This window comes from Microcaecilia unicolor, chromosome 6 (assembly GCF_901765095.1).
Source record: "Microcaecilia unicolor chromosome 6, aMicUni1.1, whole genome shotgun sequence".
NCBI classification, from domain to species: domain Eukaryota; kingdom Metazoa; phylum Chordata; class Amphibia; order Gymnophiona; family Siphonopidae; genus Microcaecilia; species Microcaecilia unicolor.
The window spans coordinates 229,629,074-229,646,095 of record NC_044036.1 but is presented as its reverse complement, the minus strand read 5'-3'; the positions used below and the strand labels follow the sequence as shown (position 1 = coordinate 229,646,095).

The 17,022-nt window shown below is 43.7% G+C and overlaps 1 long non-coding RNA gene across 1 annotated transcript; it reads right to left on the bottom strand.

Annotated features, from left to right (window-relative positions):
* Window positions 1–246: 246 nt before the first annotated feature.
* On the bottom strand, window positions 247–16,315 carry LOC115473258. The gene is made up of 3 exons (XR_003942626.1): window positions 16,232–16,315; window positions 15,825–15,827; window positions 247–258 (listed from the first exon to the last, which is right to left on the bottom strand). It is a non-coding gene; the product is annotated as an uncharacterized LOC115473258 (long non-coding RNA).
* Window positions 16,316–17,022: the final 707 nt, after the last annotated feature.

The following is a 17,022-nucleotide window of genomic DNA, read 5'->3' as shown; positions in this document are numbered from 1 at the left end:
TAATACCTAACATTCTATTTGCTTTCTTAGCCGCCGCAGCACACTGAGCAGAAGGTTTCAATGTATCATCAGTGACGACACCTAGATCCCTTTCTTGGTCAGTGACTCCTAACATGGAACCTTGCATGATGTAGCTATAATTCAGGTTCCTCTTTCCCACATGCATCACTTTGCACTTACTCACATTAAACATCATCTGCCATTTAGACGTCCAGTCTCCCAGTCTCGTACGGTCCTCTTGTAATTTTTCACAATCCTCTCGTGATTTAATAACTTTGAATAACTTTGTGTCGTCAACAAATTTAATTACCTCACTAGTTACTCCAATCTCTAGGTCATTTATAAATATGTTTGTTTTTTTTAAATATTTTTATTGAGGTGTAGGACACATATATGTCAACACAGCACATATATAACCATAACAAAGCGATAATACAAATACAAAGTGAGATCTTACATCATACATCGAACTGATAGCCATGCATGGTCTTAGATATTTGGAATCCCCGCCTGCCACTTGAAAAGGATGGTGACAGGAGTGTACTACCGTCCGCCTGGCCAGGATGAGGGGACAGACGCAGCAATGTCAAAGGAAATTAGGGAAGCAAATAAATTGGCCAATGTAATATTAATGGGTGATTTCAATTATACACATATAGACTGGGTTAATATAACATCGGTACATGCTAGGGAGGTGAAATTTCTTGATAAAATCAAGGACGGCTTCATGGAACAGCTGGATCAGGAGCCCACAAGAGAAGGAAAAATACTAGACTTAGTCATTACTGGAGCTCATGATCTGGTGCGGGGGGGGGGGGGGGGGTAACAGTGTGAGGGCCGCTTGATAACAGTGATCATAATATGATCAGTTTTGATATTGGCATTGAAGTAAGTGAACTTAGGAAATCAAATACACTAGTGTTTAACTTTAGAAAAAGTGATTACGACAAAATGAGAAAAACGGTGAAAAAAAGACTGAAAGGTACAGCTCGCAGGGTAAAAAACTTGCATCAGGAATGGATGTTGTTTAAAAACACCATCCTGGAGGTACAGGACAAATATATTCTGCGTATTAGTAAAAGGGTAAAAAAGACCAAATGTCAACTGGCGTGGCTAAACAGTAAGGTAAAGGAAGTCATTAGAACCAAAAAACAATCATTCAGAAAGTGGAGAAGAGAACCGACTGAAAGTAACAAGATAAAACATAAGGAATGCCAAGCCAAATGCAAAGCAGAGATAAGGAGGGCAAAATAGGGCTTCAAAAAAAAGTTAGCGTTAGAAGCTAAAATACAGAGTAAACATTTTTTTTGATACATTAAAAGCAGGAAGCCGGCTAAAGAATCAGTTGGGCCGCTGGACGAAAATGGTGTTAAAGGGGCAATCAGGGATGACCAAACCGTAGCGGAGAAATTAAATGAATTCTTTGCTTCGGTCTTCACCAAGGATGATTTGGGAGGGACACTGGTGCCGGAAAGCATATTTGAAGCAGGCCAGTCGGAGAAACTAAACGAATTCTCTGTAAACTTGGAGGATGTAATGGGCCAGTTCTGCAAACTGGAGTAGTAAATCACCAGGACCTGATGGTATTCATCCCAGAGTATTAATAGAACTGAAAAATGAACTTGTAGAGCTACTGTTAGTAATATGCAATCTATCCCTAAAATCGAGTGTGGTACCAGAAGGCTGGAGGTTAGCCAATGTTACGCCGAGTTTTAAAAAAGGATTCAGAGGAGATCCGGGAAATTATAGACCGGTTAGTCTGACGTCAGTACCGGGCAAAATGGTAGAGGCTATTATCAAGAATAAAATTACAGAGCACGTACAAAAACATGGGCTGATAAGACAAATTCAGCACGGATTTAGTGAAGGAAAGTCTTGCCTCACCAATCTACTGCATTTTTTTGAGGGGGTGAACAAACATGTGGACAATGGGGAGCCGGTGGATGTTGTGTATCTGGATTTTCAAAAGGCGTTTGACAAAGTGCCTCATGAAAGACTCCAGAGGAAACTGGAGAGTCATGGGATCGGAGGTAGGGTATTACTATGGATTAAGAGCTGGTTGAAAGATAGGAAGCAAAGAGTAGGGTTGAACGGTCAGTATTCTCAGTGGAGAAGGGTAGTTAGTGGGGTCCCGCAGGGGTCTGTGTTGGGACCACTGCTTTTTAATATATTTATAAATGACCTTGAGATGGGAGTAACTAGTGAGGTAATTAAATTCGCAGATGACACAAAATTATTCAGGGTCGTCAAGTCGCAGGAGGAGTGTGAAAGATTACAGGAGGACCTCGCAAGACTGGGGGATTGTGCGTGCAAGTGGTAGATGAAGTTCAATGTTGACAAGTGCAAAGTGATGCATGTGGGTAAGAGGAACCCAAATTACAGCTATGTCATGCAAGGTTCCGCGTTAGGAGTTACGGACCTAGAAAGGGATCTGGGAGTAATTGTTGATAAGACGTTAAAAACATCTGCCCAGTGTGCTGCGGCGGCTAAGAAAGCACAGAATGTTGAGTATTATTAGGAAAGGGATTGAAAACAAACACGAGGATGTTATAATGCCGTTGTATCGCTCCATGGTGCGACCGCACCTCGAGTATTGTGTCCAATTCTGGTCGCCGCATCTCAAAAAAGATATAAAGGAATTAGAAAAGGTGCAGAGAAGGGCGACGAAAATGATAAAGGGAATGGAACGACTTCCCTATGAGGAAAGGCTGAGAAGGTTAGGGCTCTTCAGCTTGGAGAAAAGGTGGCTGAGGGGTGATATGATAGAAGTCTATAAGATAATGAGCGAAGTAGAGCAGACAGATGTGAAGCGATTGTTTACACTTTCAAACAACAACAAAACCAGGGGACACAAGATGAAGCTAGAATATGGTAGACTTAAAACAAATAGGAGGAAGTTTTTCTTTACTCAGCGTGTAGTTAGACTCTGGAACTCGTTGCCGGAGAATGTAGTGACAGCAGCTGGCCTTACGTAATTTAAAGGGGGTTTGGATAGATTCCTGAGGGAAAAGTCCATTGAACATTATTAATTTTTTTTTTTTTTTTGGGGGGGGGGGGGTTTGCCGGGTTTTTGAAGCCTGGATTGGCCGCTGTCGGAGACAGGATGCTTGGTCTTTCCCAGTATGGTGGTGCTTATGTACTTATGAACTAAATAAACAAAAACATGAACGCATAACTTTGCAAACGTCTTATCCACCTTATTTTATTTTTCAACCCCCATACGGATATCTCCTACTTCCCCTCCACCCCCTCCCCCCCCTCTACCCCCCTACCTCACCCCACCTACTCCTGGAGAAAATTGAGGCCCTGAGGACAACTCTACATAAAGTTGCCACAGAGATCTGTACGCCTGGCCGCTCTTCTGCCCAGATGACTGAATTCATTCCCTCTCCCAGCGAGCCATCTGTGTCATCTTTACCATCCAGTGATGTACAGTCGGTGGGTCTTCCGCAACCCAGTTCACCAGTACAGTTTTCCTAGCCAGCATTAGCGCCACACACACAAAGCGCACCTGGGAGGGAGACAACCCCTGCTCGCTCAAATGGGGCTCATCTCCCAGGAGCAGCACCCTTTAGGACCATTCAACTGGAACGCCTAGCATGCGCTCTAGGGCCCCCAATACACCCACCCAAAAGCTACACAGTTCCGTGCATTCCAGAAAAGTATGGACAAGCGTGCCCACTCTATGCTTACAGAGCACACAGTTATTATCCTCCCAAAGCCCCATTTGCTTCCCCTTCTCCCTTGTTATGTTTAAATCTTTTTTATTGGTAGAAACATAATTACAACAACATTTCAATAGAAAATACAAAGGCAACAATTCCAACCATTGATCTAAGATCACTAGACAGTTTTTTGATTGATTTTCTCCCCTCCCCCTCCCCACTACCCAATTATCACCCATCAATTCTATATTTCCCAACACTTTATGGCTCAACATAGTATCCTCCAAAATGTTACATTACCAAACATGGTAAATACATCACACAAACTCATTAAACGAATCTTATCCAAACACAAGTGTATAAAACCAGCCATCAAGCTTAAGCCGTTTGTTCCCCCCCTCCCCTCTACCTTACCCACTTTGATTAAACTTAAGCGGGATCCTTGTTTTAGGTCCTTTACTTTACAATTCCAAACACGTAACAGGATAATGTACCTTGGCGAGCACTTTGTGAAATTATAAACTTACCCTCCCCCCCCTACCAACTTCCTCACTCCCCACCAAGATTAAAAACCTTAACCATGTTAGACAAACAAAAAGACTCTTGTACAACAGATAAATTGACAATACAAATCCCCTTACTCCACTTTAATCCCTCCCGTGTCTAATACTTAACCCCCCATCTACTCCATCCCTCCCCCCCTCCTCCCACTCCAAAGTATGGATCAGCAATTTAAAATGTGGCTTTTTCCCTTATGTGTTAGGGTGTTCCACAAAGGTTCCCATCTGGCCCTGAATCGGAGTCCAGAAACACTATCCCATTGGCGAACTCCACATCTGTCCACCCTCATTTGTTGTATCATTTGAGTTCTCCATATTTGTAGGGAAGGGCACAACGGGGAGAGCCAGGGCCTCAAAATGGTATTGATGCCAAAATAGATGGCCATTCCCAGAAATCCCTTGAAACCCGCCGGAGGATCCGAGGTGAACTTGAACTGGTGGAAAAGAAGCAGCGGGTCATACACCAACGAACAGTCCCACATACCATCCACATTCTTTAGTAGGTTCTGCCAGAAATGGTGTACCAAGGGGCAATGCCAAAACATATGCCCCAAGGAGGCCATTCCGGTTCCACATTTCAAACATGCCCCAGTCCCACCGATATTTGCCAGTATTGCCTGTTTTGGTGCTATATACATTTGCATTATGAATCGGTACAATTTTTCTCTTTGGTATACAGAGAGTCTCAACAAGTATATACCCTTAAGATATAAGCGGCAAAGGTCAGTGGTAATCTCACACCCTAAATTGGTCCTCCAACTCAAGTCTAGTTGCGCATAATTTATTTCGGCCATGGTATCCTTTAGTTGTTGATGATGGAACCTCAGAGGAACCGACAATTGTGAACCTAAAGAGTAGCTCTCTGTTAAGATGTCAATTACATCCTCGGTTAAATCAGTCCAAAGCAATGAGGAGATATAATGTTGCAATTGGAAATAGGCAAAGTAATGTCCCGGGGAAATCCTGTATTGCCTCTGTAAGTCACTAAATGGTTTAATGTGGCCCTCTTCATTAATTACCTGATCAATGTATATAATCAGTGGTGTGCTGGAGCCGGCTCGCTCCGGCTCGCAAGAGCCGCTTGTTACATTTTGACAGCTCTTGCGAGCTGGTTGTTCTTGGGGGCGAGCCGGCTCCATTACGGGAGGTAAGCATGGCAGGAGGGCGCCATCACAGGCCATGCTTACCTCCCCTCCCGCTCCCAAACATGTCCAACGATGTCCTTCTCCCCCACCCTCCCCTCTTGCTCCCATCCGTCAGTTTCTATTACCTCCGTCGAAGCGCTGCGTTATTTAAAGCCCTGCTGCCCGTCTCCAGCCTTCCCTGCTTGCTTGTGATGAGTTCGTGCCCTTAGTCCCGCCTTCTGATGTCATTCTGACGTCATTTCCTTTTTCCGCGAAGGCGGGACTGAGGGAATGAACATCATCACGAAGCAAGCAGAGAAGGCTGGAGACGGGCAGCAGGGCTTTAAATAACGTGGCGCTTCGATGGAGGTAATACAAAAAGACGGATGGGAGCGGGAGGGGAGGGTGGGGGCGACGGAGAATCGCTGGACATGGATGGGAGCGGGAGGGCAGGGGAGGGAGGGGAATCGCTGGGTATAGATGGGTAGAGGGGGGCAGGGAAGAGAATTGCTGGGCATGGATGGGTAGAGGGGGACAGAGGAGAGAATTGCTGGGCATGGATGGGTAGAGGGGGGCAGGGGAGAGAATTGCTGGGCATGGATGGGCAGAGGGGGGCAGGGGAGAGAATTGCTGGGCATGGATGGGCAGAGGGGGCAGGGGAGAAAATTGCTGGGCATGGATGGGTAGAGGGGGACAGGGGAGAAAATTGCTGGGCATGGATGGGTAGAGGGGGGCAGGGGAGAGAATTGCTGGGCATAGATGGGTAGAGGGGGCAGGGGAGAGAAGAGACTTGCTGGGTATGGATGGCTAGAGAGGGGCAGGGGAGAGAGGAGGGTTTCAGGACATGGATGGAGGGGAGGGCAAGAGAAATTCTGGTCATGGATGGAGGGGAGGGAAGGAAGAGAGAAGAAATGCTGGACATGGAGGGAAGATAGAGGAAGGAGATTAGATGAGGGAAAAGGAAGTGAGGAGAGAAACTGCACATGGATGGAGAAAATAGGCAGAAGCTGGATCCACTGTACAGTCAAGTCTGCGGAGGACCAGAAATGAAGAAGAAAGGAGGAAAGAAAATAAATAAATGGAAAGGAAGCCCTGGAAACGGAGTCAAGGGAACAGATAGAGAGCAGCAGAATCAGATACTGGGCCAGCATGATCAGAGAAACAAAGTCACCAGACAACAAAGGTAGAAAAAAATAATTTTATTTTCATTATAGTGTTTGGAATATGTCCACTTTGAGAATCAGGTGCTGAACATTAAAAGTTTATATTTATTTACTTATTTATGGCATTTTATCCCATATTAAACATGAATTAATATCCCATATTAAACATGAGTGGAGGAGTGGCCTAGTGGTTAGGGTGGTGGACTTTGGGCCTGGGGAACTGAGTTCGATTCCCACTTCAGGCACAGGCAGCTCCTTGTGACTCTGGGCAAGTCACTTAACCCTCCATTGCCCCATGTAAGCCGCATTGAGCCTGCCAAGAGTGGGAAAGCGCAGGGTACAAATGATGTAACAAAAAAAAAACAAAAAAAAATTTAGATTGGGATCATTTAATTTTTTTTCCTGGAGCGAGTAATGCATTGCCCCCCCCCCCCCGGCTATAGCCAGCTCTGCAATGTTTTTTGGGGGGGGGGCGCAGAGGTGGATGGGGGGGGCGCCAAGGTGGGGGGGGGGGGGCGCCGAGGTGGACCGGGGAGAGAGCCTGTTGTTAAAAATTTACCAGCACACCACTGTATATAATGCCCTTTTTTGCCCATGCCCCAAAAACACTGCTCCCCCATCCAGGTGGAAAAGCCGGATTTTGACAGATTGAGAGAAGTGGTGTGGTCTTAGCTGAGAGATGATGCCTCTTACACAACCATCTCCAGGTGGCTCTCATTGATTTCAGTAGTGGGTGACGCTGGAAGGCCCCCGGCGGTAGCTGTCCTACCGAGTGCAACAACTGACTAAAATGCATTCCGTCAAATAAGGACATCTCTACTTCTGTTAAAGAGAATTCTGAGGTTCCCCTGTACCAATCATTGATGTGTCTCATTGAGCATGCAATCGTAAGATTTCGTATACTCAAGAGCCCCATTCCCCCACCATATCTCGGGGTTGTCAAGGTTTCCATGGCAAGTCTAGGTCACTTCCCTCTCCAAAGAAACGTTTGTATCAGCCTATCTACTACTCGCTCGTCCTTCTTCAACAGATACAATGGTAACTGTTGGAATACATACAGCCATTTTGGTATTAAGATCATGTTGAACAGCGCGATCCGCCCCCATAGCGATATGGGCAAATCCCGCCACACCACGAGCTTCCGTCTAGTCATCTCTATCAGAGGTTCCACATTAGTTTTATACAGTTGCGCGAGATCTCTGGTGATCTGTACCCCCAGGTATTTCAAGTCGCCCTCTGCCCATCTGAGGGGAAACTGTCCTCTCCACTGTTGTTCCATCTTTTCATCTAAGGCCAAAGCACACGATTTCTGTAGGTTCAGAGAAAACCCTGCCATCTTTCCAAACTCTGCTATTATTCCTAGCGCCTTCTCCAAGGAGTCTTGTGGGTCCTCCAGGAGAAGCATTATATCATCAGCACAGGCCAACGCCACCTTCTTCTCTCTCCCCAACGTAATTCCCTTAACTTCTGGTGTATTATTCAGCAGCCAGATCAATGGCTCTAATGAGAGATCAAAAAGAAATGGAGACAGAGGACACCCCTGCCGGGTTCCCCTCTGTATCTCCAGGTCAGTAGTCCTGCCTCCATTTATCAACAACTGAGCGGCCATGCCCAAATAGAGCATTTGTATTGCAGCTTTTGGCCATGCTGGTAAGCCCACCCATTCCAAAACTCTAAAAAGATAACTCCAAATCACCTGATCAAAAGCTTTAGCAGCATCCAGACTGACCAGCATTGCCTGCTCACCCCGGAGCCCACTCTGCGCCATTGAGAGTAAAAATTCTCCGCATATGCCACACCGAATGACGTTTGGGAATGAATCCCACCTGTGATGCGCCAATCAAATCTGCCATATACGGAGACAATCTATTTGTTAAGATTTTGGCTAGGATTTTGATGTCAACGTTAATTAGGGAGATGGGCCTATAGGACTCAGGCTCATCCACAGGCTTTCCAGGTTTAGGTAGCAGTGATATCAGGGCAGTATTCTCATGTGCTGGTAGCCTACCCTCTTGAATAACCGAATTATAATATTCAAATAAATCCCCTACCAAGGAGGGCAGCATGTTCTTGTAAAATTCTCCCAAATACCCGTCTACCCCCGGCGCTGAGTTAGGTTTCAATCCTTTAATCGTGTGTTGTAATTCTTTAAATTGAAGGGGTGACCCAAGCGCCTCTATAGTCGGCTCTTCCAACCGAGGCATTCTGGCTCGTGCCAGGAGATTGTCAATATCTGCCCCTCGTGGGGCGTCTCTAGCCTTATATAATGTTTGAAAATGGTCATATAAAATTTGCTTCACTTTCTCAGGCTTATTTGTCAACTGCCCTTGCTTATCCCGCAACACAGTTATAGCTCGGTGGCCCTCCCTTGATGATACCAGCCTAGCCAGTAGCCCTCCCATTTCTGGAATACCATCCAGCATTGGGTCTGCTCCTGTAACAACGTATTTATTGTTACCTGGAGTAATGTATATGATTCTCTGGTGGCCTTAGAGGGGGATTGCAAGAACCTCTGCTTTGCCTTGCGTAAGCTATGCTGCAGGTTTAAGATGCTAGCGGCTACCTTCTTCTGTCTTGTGGCCATATACAAAATAATATCTCCCCACAGCACCGCCTTAGCAGCACACCAAAATAATTTGGGGTCAGAGCGATGCTGAACATTATGGTCAACATACGTCTCCCATTTGGTCCGTACATACTCTTGAAACTCTGAGTCTTTAATTAGGTAATTGGGGAACCTCCACCTCTGTGTAGTTTGGAACCCGCTCGCGGCCTCCAGCGTCACCCACACTGGTGCATGATCAGACACCACTGTTTGACCTATCTGTGCCTCTGTCACCCATGGGAACGCTGATACTGAGATCAATATATAGTCTAGGCGGGCCCATGACTCATGTGCTTGTGATCTGTGTGTGTAGTCTTTTTCTCCTACGTCTTCTCCCTTGTTATAAAAGCACCGTGTAACAACTTAAACTGAATTTCTTGTAAGTTTACACTGGGAGTTGCTTTGAATGCACATGTAAAGTATTTTGAAAGCATTTCCACTGTAACCGCCTCCCCCAGCTGTTCCCCCCACCACTTGGCCAAGCCTGCAAGAAAAAGTGCCTCCTTCTGCTCCCTACCTATAGCATACCAAACTGCAAGCTTATTAGCCTGCTCTGGAACCTGGCAAAAAATCTTATCCAGCCGAGAGAAGGTCGGTCTGCATGTCCTCACGGGGGTCAATGCCGCACAATAATGCCTCCATTGTAAAAAAAAGGCAAGAAATCAGCGTGCACCAAACTCCAGTTCGCCTGCGCCGGTTCAAAAGTAGGAAAAGAGTCCCCCCCAGGTGCTGTAAAATGCCCTACATACCGACAACCTTTTCGCGCCCAAGCCTTAAAACGCGTCACTCCCTGCCCTGCCGGGAATTGGGGATTATTGACCGCCGCTAAGAAAGGAGAAGGACCCGACGCCCCCTCCAAGCCCCCTCTCCACCAAACCCAGGCTCACCTTAGCAGACGAAGCAGGGAACGCAGACCCTCCTTCCTCCCCGCTGGCACCTGCAGAAGATTAAAAGCCAAGTATGGGAGAGACTCATCCTCCCAGATAGACTGCGGCGCAAATCTCGAAGTCTCCGAATGCAGCTCATGTATCTATCAGAGGAAAGCCGCCACATTATACAAATGGAGATCTGGCAAGTTTAACCCTCCCCTAGCTCTAGAGAGTATGAGTTTAGCAAATCCAATTCTGGCCCTGCGTCCCACCCAGATAAAAGTCCCTATGAACCCTTTGTAATAAAGTTCATCTTTTTTTGTAATCCAGAGAGGCAACATCTGCAAAGAATACAGTATCTTTGGCAACATGACCATTTTGACTAGCGGCACTCTGCCCAGTAATGAGAGCGGTAAATCTCTCCATCAATGACACAACGCTTTAAGGCTAAGTTGTCCTGGATGTTTTGATGGTATATCACTCTCAAATCTTTATGGAGGTACACCTCCAAGTACTTTAAAGTGCCCGAAGACCATGCAAGAGGAAATGTTGACAGCTGCTGGCACGTACATGGTGATGAGACAGATAAGGCTTCCGATTTATCAAAATTGATCCGCAACCCTGAGAAGGACCCAAACTGCAAAAGCAAGGCGATCAAGTTGGGAATAGACGCAGTGGCCCTGTCTAAGCATATTGTTAAGAAAATTTAATTAATATACTCACGAATCCCAAGAGATCAAACAGGCTTAAACAAAAAATAGCTTTATTCTCTTGCAAGGAGACAAAAATGCAACATCAGTCAGGAAGTTGTCTGACTCAACCCCCCCCCCCCCCCCCCCCCACACACACACACTCTTATAAACCTTTCTCCTAAAATGCCTATGTGCAGTTCCACAGTGTCTTGTGTGCCTGTCATCACAAATACAGTACATTTTAACATGTTACAGTCTACTGTTAGTAATGTAGCCAGCCAAAAGCATATCTAAGAACATTCAGTTCTACTTGCAATGCACATGGTCAGAGCTGAATCTACTTTTACTTAGAAATTGTAATAATGATTAGCCCTATATTAACAGAATATTTTCTCTACATTTCCCTCCTGTTTATCATTGTTACATATGTTTACGCAAGTCTCTAAGATAGATTCCTCTCCAAGACTCTTTCTTTTAGTCCTGAAAATTCATGCAGTCTTGAGATTATTATATGCCAGTGGAAGCTATGTAGTCTCTAGAGGAATCCCGGCTATTGTCATCTTCATCATTAAGCTCTTCATGCTGGTACATAGTCTTAGCTAGGGTTGCATCAATTAGTCTTTGGAGTAGGTCGCGAATACATGGAATGCAGCAGCATCCGCATGTTACCAATATGGCTGCAGCCACAGCAACCGTGGGTCAATACTGAAGTAATCAGGCCACTCCAATTCCCAAAACAATCTTCCATCCATTTGGTGAATGGGTCATCAAAGCCTGAATTTTCCACCAGTTCTTTTGACAAGGCTGTCAGTCCAGCCAATGCCTTGATAATACTCCCATCAGGACCCCAATTTTTGGGCCTTTTTTGGGAACAAAAATCTCCGTTTATATTTGAGTATATACTGTACATCCAGTATATGGCTAACACCTACAAAGTTATCTACTAAAAATTATATAATGTTACTTAGACATCCTAAGAACAATAGGAATTATGTAATACATTTATAAAAAAAACACTTGAACATCAAAGAAACAGAATAATCTCGGCAAATTTCACAGCGAAAAAATAAAAACAAGGTCAGTAATCTGGTGTAGGACAGGAGGGATGTCAGTCAACCCAGAATTTACTCATAACTGTAATTCCTGGACTCTTATTAAGGCCACAAAATGCCTATTAGTCTTAAGATCCTTATTAAAATAATCTATATTACTTTACAGCGTTAGAAAATGGGGAAGGGAAATTCTAGAGTTGGTGCCAAAAAAAGAGAGCCAATTCTCTAGTAGAATCTAAATGGGCTCTCACTTGAGAGGGGATTACAAAATTTTGGTTTTGAGATCTTAAAGTGCATGATGAATGGGACAGGATTAACAAATTAGTCAAATATGGTGGTTTTTCCAAGTGGAATGCTTTGAGTTAGAACTAATAACTTGTGTTTTGCATGGAAAGCACAAGGCAGCCAATGAGCTTCCTTCAGAAATGGCATAACATGATCAAATTGCCTAGCACCTTTTTCTACTTACTCATCTCATCTATTATTCTGGTATAATTAACTTTTACCCTCTCTAACAATATTATGTATTCCTTTTACTATGTAAGCCGCATTGAACCTGCTTTGAGTGGGAAAGCGCGGGATACAAATGTAATAATAAATAATAAATAAATATGTACAACATCTGGCAGACTCCACCTTTCTCTGCCAGTAGCATGTCTAGTGCCAGTTGATTCTGCCATGCCATCATTGAAGTGGCATCCAGCTGCTCAGCAATTCCTTTCACATCATCTCGAGTGTAGTTAACAAACCTATTTTGATTGTAATAGATGTAGTTGATCCAATCCACATTTTTATTAACTGTTACCCACCAGAAGAGGAAGGGCTCAAATCCCGCAGTAACCTGGTTCCTTGCCTTTAACTAATTGGGTACCCCCTCAAGGCACCCTAATGTCATCCACATACACATGTGGGTCAAATGATCTGCCAGGTGTCACTGCCCTCTTTATTCTGTGTGGAATTGATTTTGTTAGTTCCAGTGTTCCTGTGGGTAACATGTAAAACGGCATGACAACTTGTATTAATGTAGACTCCCCGTGCCACATCTGTGGGAGATGGGGTCTAAGATGGACATCCCCACACATCCACCAGACATCAGTTCTTCCTTGGTCTTGATTCTGGAACCAATCGAGATGGTATTTACGGTTCTGTTTTCCCATCAAGCTGACCCGATGATTGCAATATGAGTCTGATAGTGGCTTCAGATTCTGTCACTTTCCTTGTTCTTCTATAGAAAAGCAAGTGTAGTTACCTGGGTATGAGGTTACCATGGGTGGTCTAATTCTTCCTTTAGTGGGGGGGGGGGGGAGGTGTGACATTATAATCAGGTGCCACTGGGTTGAGAACTACTGTTACATAGCTGGACCATGCACTGCAATCCCTCAGGATCATCAGGACTCAATCTGAAGGGTATGGTCCCCAAGGAAGGTCTTGCCTTAGCACACACCACACAGTCAGACTTGTTTATTTTTCAAGTAGTATAGATTACCCATGCCGTCCATTCGTTTTTTTTTTCCTGGTAACCTGTTTCAAGTTCCAGTTTTTCTTCAATGGTCAGATTTTCAAATCTGATCATTTTAGGCAGGGAAAGTTCAAAGTTCTCTCGAGAAATATTTCTCTACAATATTTGGATAAAGAAGTGTCCAATGGGATCAGTCCCAGAGATGTATGCGCCCACAGCATATAAACGTTCATCTGCCTTCCGGGGTGTTTGTAAAGTAATTAGTAGTTTATTATAGTTTGTTTCATCAGTACATTCAGACACTGCTTTTTTTATGATGGAAAACCTGCTTTGGATCTCAGTATCATCTTGTGTTTTTAGTAGGTAATACCCCCAAGGGGTGGAGCTCGTGCTCCAAATAGCTAGGTTCCATATAGTGCATTGACGGGTTCCGGAAGTATTTGTGGGAAGGAAGCATACATACTTGTCAGACCATGTAAGTCTGGCAGCTGCCTCTCGTCCTCCACAGCGAGTTAGTTCACAAAAATCTATTTCCACTGTACTGGCCTGACCCTCATAAAAGGTAATGTTCTTAGTGGGTTCAGGAAGCCCCGTATGTGCCCATTCTGTGGGTTCAGTTCCTTTGAATAGTGCTCGAGCTGCCCCAAATCGGTGTCTTTCTCGAATAAATTCCCTCTGCATCCGATCAAAGTGGTCTTGGGAATTATTCCACTTTTGGCCTCCTTTTAACTGCATCTATGACCTGGAGTAGGAGGATGATAAGAGCTATACCACAGATTGCTCTTAGGACCAACCTGATTATTCTCTGTCTGTCAGTCAAGGTCCTAATTGCTCTCCTCCTTTCCAGTCATCCGAAGGGACTCTAAACTGTTGTCTCAGTCAATTGTTCACATGGGTCGTCTGAATCAGATGTTAAGGCCTCCATTTCAACCCTAAATTCTCACTTCGGTTGTTGTTTTCTTCACCGGGTTTGAGACAAGGGTTCCTATTGAAGTACCTCCCCTTTGCAGCCGGGCTTACCCTTGCAAGAAGTTGGTCTACTCTGGTTGCCTAATCTCAGCTCCTGGTTCTGCTAGGTGTACCCAGGTACTTCGTTCAGCTATTTTTACAGCTGTGGGGGTACTCAGGAGTACTTGATATGGACCTTCCCAGCGGGGTGAAGCCCAATTTTCCCTCTTGATGACCTTGATTAGGACCCAGTCTCCTGCTTGGACCTTTCCAAGCTCAATAAGTTCAGGATCTGTGGATCAAAGAGCACTACTGACCAACAACAGAAAATGAAAAACAGTCAGAATGGAAGCGGTAAAAGGATGGCCCCCCAGTGGGTTTGTGCGTGAACAATTTCAAACAGCTCAAAACTATCTCCCCTTTGCCTATAGAAGAACCAAGGGTGCCAATCTCTATCTAGTATCTTATATGAGATCAGCCAAAAGTGTACCAATTCTCCAGTGTTAGGTCTAGGTAATGGTATGCTTCCCTGTTCAAGTTTAAGTAGAACAATCCCATAGAAGTCGATTGTTTCTAAAGTAAGAGTTCCGGGGCCTGTGGTCCAACTGTCAAGTAAAGGTTCACACAATATACAAAACCAGATGTAAGGGCTCCAGGCAGTATTACCATCAGGACCAGGATCCCAATTCAAAACAGACATGAGAGGGTTAAAATGTTATAGCAGTTCTGTTAGGGAAATTAATGGGTTAATCATTTTTACATATACACCTTCTAGACAAGAAGCACTGTAGTTTGTCTTAGACATGCTTTTGGATAGCTATAACACATGTTATCCCAACTTAGATACAGCTGAATGTAAATAAAGTACAAGAATGTGTTAATTGTATGGGTCATGAAGTTCATCCAAAAGGAGTTTAAAAAATAATGACCCAGGTATAGAATGAGGTAAGTCATGGAGAAATGTAAGTGGGGAAACTGAGCAGATAGACCATATAAGGGAATAGATAATTGGACAAGCAGGATAATGAATTAGTTTCTATGAATTGATCTAATGGTGTAAGAAAGATATATAAGAACAGAAGGATTTGTGTAGATCAGACAACTTCATGAATGTATGCTGAATTTGTCTCTCTTGCAAGAAATAAAATGCTTAAAGCCTGACTTGGTCTCATGCTGTTCGTGAATATAAATGGTTAAATTCTTATGACAAGTTCTTTCACAAATGTTGAAGTAAATCCTCTTTCTATCAACAAAACTGTTGCTAGCAAGGCAGTGAGAATAATGACAAAAGTGAAATAAATGAAAACTCTAGAACCGTAAGTCCCCAATCATCAATGTTACAATGATCAGTATGAAGGGGGCGTGTTCAATATCACAACATTCAGTATGAAGTATGGCTTATTCAAGTTTTGTTAAACAACATACAGGTAGCAGACTTCAGACATCTGAAGCAGGAAGTATGGTTTTGCAGCTTCACAGCAGCGGCTGATAAAGCCTCAATTCGGAAACGTCCAAAGTAAATAGGATCCTTCCAAGTTTTGTGTATGCAGGATCTTCAAACTGATGTGGAATGACATTAGACAGAAAAACTTCTTTGTTAGTTAACATTTTCTTCATATATGTTGCCAGTGATTCCTCAGCCTCCTCATGAATCTTTTCCAATGAGGCAAACTGAGGGATCACCTACTACCTCCCAACCAAAATTTCAAAGGGAGTCAATCCTGTCCTCCCTGCTGGTGTTATATGCATATACAAGGTGGCCAAGGGGAGGCAGTACATCCAATTCTTTCCAGTTTCTGCCATTATCTTTCTTAATCTGCTTTTGAAGATTCCATTGTGTCTTTCCACCAGTCCTGCTGACTGGGGGCGGTAGGCACAATGGTTCCCCAGATCAATAGCCAATTGTTTCCCTAATAGAGAAATAATGGAGTTTACAAAATGGGGACTATTGTCACTATAAATTCTCTCTGGAATGCCATACCGTGGTATGACTTATTTTATCAAATCTTTAGCCACTGTCAGGGCATCAGCTGTTTTACTGGGGAATATTTCTACCCATTTGGAACACATGTAAGCAATATTTCTTGTTTTCACATTTACTGAAATGGGTACTTTGGGTGAGGGAAGGTGCCCATTTGGGGTCTAAGTCTTCCCTGAAAATTGTGCTTGGCACAGAGCATACATTGTGAACAGAAAATTTTAGAGTATTGTGAAAACCCGTATGCTGTGAATATTCTGTTACCATCCCTCCTGTTGAGACATGGCTTAGCCCATGGCTCACTACTGCAACATAATATTTTACAGCGTCCAGTAATGGAAGGATAAGATTAGAAACAAAAGCATTTTCTGGTAACAGCATTTTTTGAAAATTCTGTGGGAATATAATTTCTTTTCTATAAATAGACCATTAACAGTTAAAATAAAACAGCACATAGCTTATTATGTGAACAGAAACATTATCAAACAGGAAACAATCAGTTGCTTTAGTAAGGTTGATGAACTAAGTAAAGGAATTAACATATGAGTTTACCCCTAACAAGCAGAAAGATATCATTATAATTCAAAATGTAACATAATTTAAGATTATACAAAAAAGCAACATTCCTGTAATCAGACCAACAGTTTAAATGCTGGAGTAGAATTTAACAGTTCATCCAGTAAATGGAAATTACACAAATAAGTCCAACAAAAGTCTCCTTCCAGCGATGCAGCTGTAGGTATCACTGTTTGGATACTATATGGTCCTGTATAGATTGGGTGAAATTCTTCTTATATACCAGCTGGTCAGGCTGATATTTGTAAATTTGTAATTAGAGTGTCACATAGGAGGTAACATCATGCTTCTGAAAGGTGCCAACTTAGAGTGAAAACAATAAATCAAGTAA